The 8,721-nt window shown below is 37.9% G+C and overlaps 1 long non-coding RNA gene across 1 annotated transcript; it reads right to left on the bottom strand.

Annotated features, from left to right (window-relative positions):
• Nucleotides 1-4,654: 4,654 nt before the first annotated feature.
• On the bottom strand, nt 4,655-5,869 carry LOC124295012. Its single transcript, XR_006904914.1, has 2 exons — nt 5,764-5,869; nt 4,655-5,263 (listed from the first exon to the last, which is right to left on the bottom strand). It is a non-coding gene; the product is annotated as an uncharacterized LOC124295012 (long non-coding RNA).
• Nucleotides 5,870-8,721: the final 2,852 nt, after the last annotated feature.

Below are 8,721 nucleotides of genomic sequence, written 5' to 3'. Positions count from 1 at the left end.
GAAATTTCTAGCTCAAATAAAACCGGAGTTATGAATTTTTGAAAATGAGTCTCCAAGCCGAAAATCACCAAATTCTCAAATTTTCGATCCCCTCTATTTTCCAAAATATGTGACACAAAAAATCGTCAAATACGTATCTCTTTTTTCGATATAGAACCCTTAAAACAATTCAGCTAACTCAAAAATGTGTCGATCAGAAAGGTGTTCGGTTTGTAAAAGAAAGTCCCATATAGGTATATCTTCAATTGCGCTCATACTTTCATTGCGAACAAAGATGCCACTGACATATGAAAATAATTTCTTCAATTACGTTACATATATGTGGTTTTGTAAAAATACAGTTTATTTGCATTGGATGTTGGTAATACGAAGCAGCTGGCTCAATCTACCGAGATCTAGCTCGGAAAGTTGTGTCACGTGATAGAGTGATAGATGGGCGAACGAGCTAGCGTGCCTATGAGAAATATCAGTATTGCGATAGCCGTTGCGGCGTATACTCGAATAATAGAACTGTGTATTCATAATCTCCTGCGAGTTTTTTTTACCCTCTAACAGGTTATGGGACCAGGATGCGAATCATAAAAAAAAATGTGGTGAAAAACTTAGTGACGACGGGTCACCGATAAATCGAATATGAGTGAATAAAGAACGGCGAGAAAATCGTCGTTAGATTCGAAACGGAAGATGGCTAACGTCATGCGTATTGAGCCGCTCAACGCGGAAAATTATGACACGTGGAAATTACAAATGGAGGCAATACTGGTGAAAAACGATACATGGGCATTTGTTAACGGTGTAAAACCGGAACCGGCAAGTGGAGTAGAACAAATAAATGAGTGGAAAAACAAAGACGGAAAAGCAAAAGCCGATATAGTTTTGTCGATGAGTCCGTCTGAGCTGAACATTATTCGAGGTTTATCTACTTCAAGAGAAGTTTGGTTGAAAATTAAATCGACATATGAGTCGAAGGGGCCAGCGCGGAAAGCAACGCTGTTGAAAAGGATCACGCTGTCACGAATGAAAGAGAGCGACAACTTAAGGGTTCATCTCGCTGAATTTTTCGACGTAGTGGCGAAGCTGAAAGAAATTGATTTAATCATTAACGACGATCTTTTGGCCATATTGCTTTTATACAGTTTGCCAGAGTCGTTCGAAAATTTTCTTTGCGCCATGGAAACACGAGACGAATTACTAAAGCCAGAGTTGTTGCGTGTAAAGATAGTCGAAGAACATGAGTCGCGAAAAGTGAGTGAGAGTGGTGGAGAACACAGCGCGATGTGTGTGAAAAAATCCCAACCAAGACAAATGAAAAACGGAAGCCGGAGAGGTCACTCAAGTGCGGGCCGCGGAAATATTGTTTGTTTTCGCTGTAATAGAGTCGGTCATATCGCGCAGAAGTGTCGTTCTAAGTATCCCAGCAAAGATGGTAATCCGAGTGCGCGACAAGCAGAAGATAATGACAATAATTCGGTGAGCTCGGTACAAGTACGCGAAGAAATATCTATATTAAACACGTTAGAAACAGTTATGTTCAATAAAGAGACAGGTGATGCCAAAATCGAGTGGTGCTTAGACAGTGGTTGTACGGCACATATATGTACCGAAAAGGCGAAATTTGAAAACATTGAAAAGATAAATAAAACCTTGAACTTAGCAAACAGTGAGTCGACCAAAACATCCGGTGCGGGGAACGTAAGAGTGGTCGTGAATAACGGTGAAAACGAAATAGACGTTAATTTCGAAAAGGTGTATTACGTGTCCGATCCGCGCACGAATTTACTGTCCGTCGCGAAAATTACTGATCGCGGTTATGAAGTGCTTTTTTCGAGAAAGCTGTGCGTTGGTCACAGATAGAGAGGGTAAGATAATTTTTCGCGCTGACAGAATAGGAAATCTATATTATTTTAAACAGCGCGATGGAAAGACACATGAAGTAAACACGGTGGTATCTAAGAGTGAGATAGACGAATGGCACAACAAACTTGAACATTCAAACGAGAGAGATTTGAAAGCCATGGCATCGACTGGTGTTGTGCACGGTTTAAAGTTTAAAAGCGATCAGATGTTGACGAAGTGCGAAATATGTATACTCGAAAAATAAACTCGGGCACCGTTTCCAAAGAGCGAAGGCGATCCAACGAGTGATTTATTAGAGATAATACACTCAGACGTGTGTGGTCCGATGAGAAGCGCGTTGCATTCGGGAGCAAAATATTTTGTTACATTCATTGATGATAAGTCGCGTTGGTGTGAAGTATTTTTTTTTGAAAAACAAGAGCGACGTTTTCAGTGTATTTAAAAATTACAAGGCTGCAGCCGAGTTACTAACGGGAAAGAAAATAAAGAAAATTCAATCGGATAATGGAAAGGAATATTGTAATCGAGAATTTGATCAATTTTTGGAAGAAAACGGTATCGCGAGGAGACTAACAACGCTACATACGCCACAGCTAAACGGGGTAACGGAGAGGAAGAATCGCACGCTGATCGAGATGGCCAGGTGCATGTTGCGTCAGGCAAACGTCTCTCCAGCATTTTGGGCAGAAGCTGTGAATACGGCATGTTATGTGAGAAACAGATGTGTAACAAAAACTCTGAAAGGTCAAACACCTCACAAGGTATGGAAGGGGAATACGCCTACGGTTGGGTATTTTCAAGTTTTCGGGACAAAAGCGTTTGTGGTTGACAATGAACCGCGGAAAGGGAAATTTGAGTCCAGATCGAAAGAGGGAATTTTCGTAGGGTATTCCACTCAATCGAAGGCATATCGTGTGTGGTTACCGGAATCACGTAAAATTGTTGTAAGTCGCGATGTAAAGTTCGTGGGTGAAATGGGAGTCAGTCGCGAGTATCAAGAGTTTTGGAAGCAAGAAACAACAGATAAAATTGACGCGCCGGAATCGAATGAACGCGAGTCAGAAATCGTACTGAATCAGGATCAACGGAGTATTATCAAACGACGACACCAAACGGAGGTTCGTTCTGGGAGGAACTTTGGTACGTTCTGGGTCAGTCGGAAGACCGAGGAAAATATACCAACCGGCGGCAGCTTATGATGACTGCGAAGTCACCGAGGACGAGATTTCAGCCGGAGAGAGTGGTGAGGACGCGGAGGTCTTCGCAGAGTGCAATTTAACTGTGACACACGTTCCAGTCACTTGGCAAGAAGCGAGTCAAACAGAGGACGTAAAGGTTTGGGAAAAGGCTCTCGAGGATGAATACTTAGGGCAGATGCGTAACGCTACTTGGGAGATCGTACCAAGACCGCAAAAGCGAAAAGTCATCGGGAGATTCGTGTTCGCTACCAAGGACAACGGGGTAAGCACGAAAAAGAAAGTGTGTCTAGTGGCAAAAGGCTGTTCATAGCGTCCAGGGGAGGATTTTCAAGAAACATACTCTCCAGTTGCTAGGTCAACATCGATAAGATTATTAACAGCGTTGGCTGCAGAACTGAGCCTGCAAATTTATCAAATGGACGTGGTGACGGCATATCTCAACGGAAAATTGAAAGAAAACGTATTGTAACCGATAATGGATTTCTCGCGAGGGTTGAACGAAGAATTGAGATAATTGGTTACCCTACGGCGCAGTCACTAACCTGAATAATTAGATATAGAGATATAAGAAAAGGGAAATATATGATTGTTGGGCGCCAGACGCACATGCGTCAAAGAGAATAGATAATTAGAGAAAAAGATGAAGGTCAAGGTAAAGGTAATAGGCAAAGGTAAGGTCAGGTTCTACGACGGTTTTGCACAGCTTGCTCAGTATAGACAAGATAATGGTAGAGGGGCGGGGTCGAATCCAATAGATAAAATAAGAAACAGGTGAAGCAGAAATAGTATCGAATATATTGATTAAGAAGCGATAAATTTTAATAGCCAACAAACAACTCAAGAGATTTAGATACAATTAAGATAGATGCGATAATTAACAGTATATCCCAATAAACATTGCTGGTAAATAAATCGTAAGAAATTCGTCGAAAAATAACGTTGTATATAGTTGAATAATCGTTCAGCACATACGTTTTTTCTCGTGAAAAATGTCCGCCCTGATATAGGTTTTTTCTACTGCGCTCATCAACGTTTTCTGTTAGTGATTATGATCCGGATATTCCACGGTTGAAGTAAACGTCGAAATTACGGTTTTCAGAAACGTAATGAAACAAGTATGAAAGAACGCAATTTAAATGTTAACGTAGACGTTTAATATATACCTGTTATAGCCACCATTTTTCGTGGTTCAAACACGTTTAATAAGCGTGTTCATTGGAAAATTTTTTTCATAATAATACACGTACTTAATGTGTGTTGATTTAACGTAAAAACGATATCCGTAAACAATTATTATACGTTTAATTGAATACACTTAATCGAATATCACGCGGTTCCGATAAACGTGTAACAACCAACTTGAGAATATGTTTTCGGTATAATTTTTCATGTACTATATTAATACACAAGCTGTTAAAAGCTTCTTGTATGGTCAATATGGACTTATCTCAGGGGTTAGATGATACAGCAACGCTCACATTCTTAGCTATTTCAGTAATGGTAACTTGCACCAATTAAATGATATTAATTATTTTACATCCACACCTATGTATTCTTATGAGAAATACAGGACAACTAAATGAGATAAAGCACACACCTTTGCGAAACATGATATATATTTATTATAAGGTACTTTCATCCAAGGCAACAATGACAATAGTTACATTGCACACGTATCGAAATATCCGCTTTAACAATGTATCCGAAACATAACAGTAGTTTTTTATATACCAGTTTGTCTGTATCGTTGATGCGGACATTTTATTATGCCAACGATGTAACTGTGTGAATGTTGACTGGGATGTATAAATAAACATACAGTCTTTTACATATACGCATACCTCAATTGTACAGATGTACTCACAAGAGTATAGAAGTATAGCAAATAGTAAAATTAAGTGAACATGAACAAACAAAAACTTATATCCGATACAAGAGGTTTGATAACAAATAAAACATGAAACAAAATAATCATACAATGATTATACCCTAACGAGGAAAATTGTTAACTTTCATCTCGGGACTAGGTAAAAAATCACAATCCTGACAAAGTAAAATAATAAAAAGTATTGGCACATTATTTCAAAAAAGAACACAGACGCTATAGAAAGCGTTGTCTAGGTACGCAGTACGCATAAGTTTTAATTATTATTCGACCGCAGCTGGAGCATTCACTTCCTCGATATCACTGCTAATCCGTCAAATACCTGAAAATACATAGTATTTAACACCTGTATTCTAGGTAGAATAATCTTTATGTGCCATTTCAACGTTCTCTCAACGTGTCTTGACAGGTCTATTATATATCATTTCAACCACTGTGTGTTTATTGGGAAAAGATGCAGCCACTAAATGATCGTTCATTCGTACATGATACGTATGTGTTAGCGATCTATTTCACTGGATAACCTTATAAAAGAAAAACGATGCCTGCACAAGTAAGAATGAAGCTAACAATAAATATCTGCGGCTTCTATTTGCAATCAGTATATATTCCATACCATAGACATGCTTCTTATAGCATTATCTACAAGCAATTCTATTGTGCCGACATCCTTTCGGCGACGTTCAAAAGCAAGTACGACGCAATCACAAAGTATTTGTTTCTTCTTTTTATTGTCAGGTTATTTACGCCTGTATTGTCATTTTCGTCTGTATTGAATCATCGTGATAAATTTTTCCAAATAGAAAATACATTTGTACTTACCAGCTTATGAAGGCTCACATAAACACGGACGTGCACTGACCTCGGAAGTTGGTCAAATTAGACTGATTCACTGATCGCGTGAGCTGAGAGCCTTCGCGAACGGTGGGGGGGGGGGGGGGGGGGGGGGGCATTCTGACGCGTCGTCCTCGGCTCTCAGCGTGCAGGAACCGTACGAGTTACAACACGCTGACCTAGCGAGCCAATCAGAGGCAGAAGAAGAGGCGCGAGTATTTCACGCTCGGACATTCTCGATTCTTCGCGACCGCTTGTCGTTTGATACATGCGCTCATTATACGTATATGTAACATCCATGGTACACGAGCTTCATCTACGGCCACTCGCTTTCCTAGCATGGGTTATTCCAATATATACATTATGGTATAGGAAAACGTATGTTTTACAATTAATAAAGACGCCGCGAAGGGATGCACTTATATGCTCAACTACGTAATTTCTTGGTGACCTTTGTAAAAAAATCTGTTCATCGATTTTTCAACTTTTTTTCCTATGTTAGGGAATTAACAATAACACAAGGAAAAGAATTTGAAAAAATGGAGGTAACATATTGTTCTACTTTACAATATTACGTAGAATAAAATTATCACTTCTAGTGTTATGTCACCTGAATTTTTTCATATTTTTGATGATACTTACTAGTTTATCGAATGAAAAAAAAGATTGGAAATCGAATGACCAGTTGTTTACAAAATTTAAGGTAATCAGAAAAACGTGCTGAGGAGGATAACAAAACGTTGAATTTTAGTCACTGCTAACATGAGAAAAACTTGAATATAATGATTATAGTTCCAAATTCAAACATCGCAATATGTAAGTAAATGATGTAAAAGTTGATTCCTGCCCTCACTATGTTGAAAAGGGTAGTATTCTTGGATATGAAGGTCAGAAAGGTACGAAACAAATCTTGTTTACGTTTCGGCCCGAGTAGGTATATAATTCTGTGTATCGATATGACAAGTCTATGTACGACGTAATTTTCACGTATTACATGTGATCAGTAGATCAAAAGTGTATTGACTTAATTATTAAACAATTAATGAGAACATATTGGCAAGGTATGGTAACTATACGAAACGTTAAACTTGTGTTACTGGTGAAGGAATAAAATATGTATATTAGCTGTTCATGAGACTAGAAATATAATGGATTTTACCACACGTTTATACTACGGATCTCGCTTACCACAATAAAAAGTTGATGATGGAACGCAGAAATTTTGTATTTTAATACCTACAAATATACCGATTTTTAACGAATTTAAATTGACAATTGAGCTAGTAAACAAAACGTTGATTATTAGTCTAGAAACCGTTGTTTAAATGTTGTAGAAAAGCAGTGAATTAAACGTTAAACTTGTGTTACCGGTGAAGGAATAAAACATGTATATTAACTGTTCATAAGACTAGAAATATAAACGGTTTTACCACACGTTTATACTACGAATCTCGCTTACCACAACAAAACGTTGACGATGAAACGTAGAAAATTTGTATTTTAATATCTATAAATATACCGGTTTTTAACGAATTTAAATTAGCAATTGAACTAGTAAACAAAACGTTGATTATTAGTCTAGAAACCGTTGTTTAAATGTACGTGTAATGAAAATCGTATAATATTTGTGGAGAGACAACGATTAATATTTTACTGAAAAATTACCGTATATCGAACACGGTAATATTTTCTACCTATACCATAATTATACGACCTTAACGTTTCTTCAACCACATTTTAACCGGCTCATGTTTACTGGGTATTTACAGCCAGGGAAAAGTTAAGCGAGAGGTTTAACAAATAACAGAGCGTTTTCAGAATGAGCGGGAAATATGCGTAGGCTCGCGATACTATGATTCGAGGTAATGATTAGCACGGTTTTATGATAAATAGGCAGAACAGGAAAAGATATACGGTACTTAAATTAAGCATTGATCAAATAAACCATAAAATATGAGAAGCGATTATAAAACACATGCGAAATACAGAAATTGTAATAGTTATCACATTACTAGAATTATCAGCGATATAACAGAGACAGGGAATTATTAATTACAAGGTAAATTCAAGGCAACAGGTCAAGTAGAAAATTATTATAAAATATAGGTACTAACAGATAATACGTAGTCTCTAGTTTGCGGTAAACGCGAGAAGAAAGAAAGGTAATACGCCGTACGCTAAAAGATAATTTAAGATAAGGCAAATAATATTCAAGAAAACTAATATGCAACATACGACAAACCAAAGAGACTACGGACAACTACGATCAGCGATGTTAGAGAAGAAACTAATGAAAAAGATGTTATGCGATACGGCACAATACTCCAATGTCAAATGAACGACGAGCGGGACCCCGCGGCGATGTGAGATCGCTTACGCGGTACACTCACGAAGATAAATCAATCGAAGGTAATAGGTAAAGAGACATATATAAACTAATCAGAGAAAATATAGCAAAATAGCAATGCTCAATAGCTAAGATAAAAATTGATCATTTAACGGAACGCGCTGCTATACAGCGATATTAGACATTTAGGTATTCTAGAAGAGAAAGATAACAAAATAAAGCGATAGTCACTAACAATGCGTAAGTAATAGTTAACCAGTCGCGAAGTGACTTGCAATAAGGAAGAGAGAAAGGGACAAGATAAGAGATAATAGATAATAAGGTACGAGTCCAGGTGGCTCAAGCAGACCAACTGCAAGGTAACGATAAAGAGAGAGATAATAGAGAATAAGGTACGAGCCCAGGTGGCTCAAGCAGGCCAACTGCAAGATAACGATAAAGAGAGAGATAAAGGTAAAGGTGCGATATATTGCAAGTAATCTCGTGGCTTCACAAAATAGAAAAGGAACCTCACTTACGTTGAAAGAAGATAGAGAAGGCACCGAAGATGCGATAATAAAAGCAAAACTGAATTTACAATACGAGAGATACAAGAGATA

This window comes from Neodiprion lecontei, chromosome 6, assembly GCF_021901455.1.
Source record: "Neodiprion lecontei isolate iyNeoLeco1 chromosome 6, iyNeoLeco1.1, whole genome shotgun sequence".
Taxonomy (NCBI): domain Eukaryota; kingdom Metazoa; phylum Arthropoda; class Insecta; order Hymenoptera; family Diprionidae; genus Neodiprion; species Neodiprion lecontei.
The sequence above is the reverse complement of the archived record's forward strand: the minus strand, read 5'-3'. Positions and strand labels throughout refer to the sequence as shown.